Below are 315 nucleotides of genomic sequence, written 5' to 3' on the forward strand. Positions count from 1 at the left end.
ATTGATCGTTTTTTTTACTACTATTAATAGTATTTGTTAATTCTTTGAACATAGTATCTGATTTCAGTATTGGTGCACTTTCATTTAATTTATCTTTCTTCAAATACCTTGTTATAGGTGTGTCGCTTCCCAAAACTAATGTTGTTTTGTTTAATCCTAATACTTTAGATGACATTGGCCTTGACAGATTTGTTTCTGTTACAAATTCAATTAATTCAGATGGAAGACTTCTATGTGCAAGACTTTCATTGTTTTTTAATTTTTTTAATTTTTTCTTTAGCGTTATATCTTTACTTTTTTCCTCGTCAAGAGACA

This window comes from Apis dorsata, unplaced genomic scaffold (genome assembly GCF_000469605.1).
Source record: "Apis dorsata unplaced genomic scaffold, Apis dorsata 1.3 scaffold_23, whole genome shotgun sequence".
Lineage (NCBI taxonomy): Eukaryota > Metazoa > Arthropoda > Insecta > Hymenoptera > Apidae > Apis > Apis dorsata.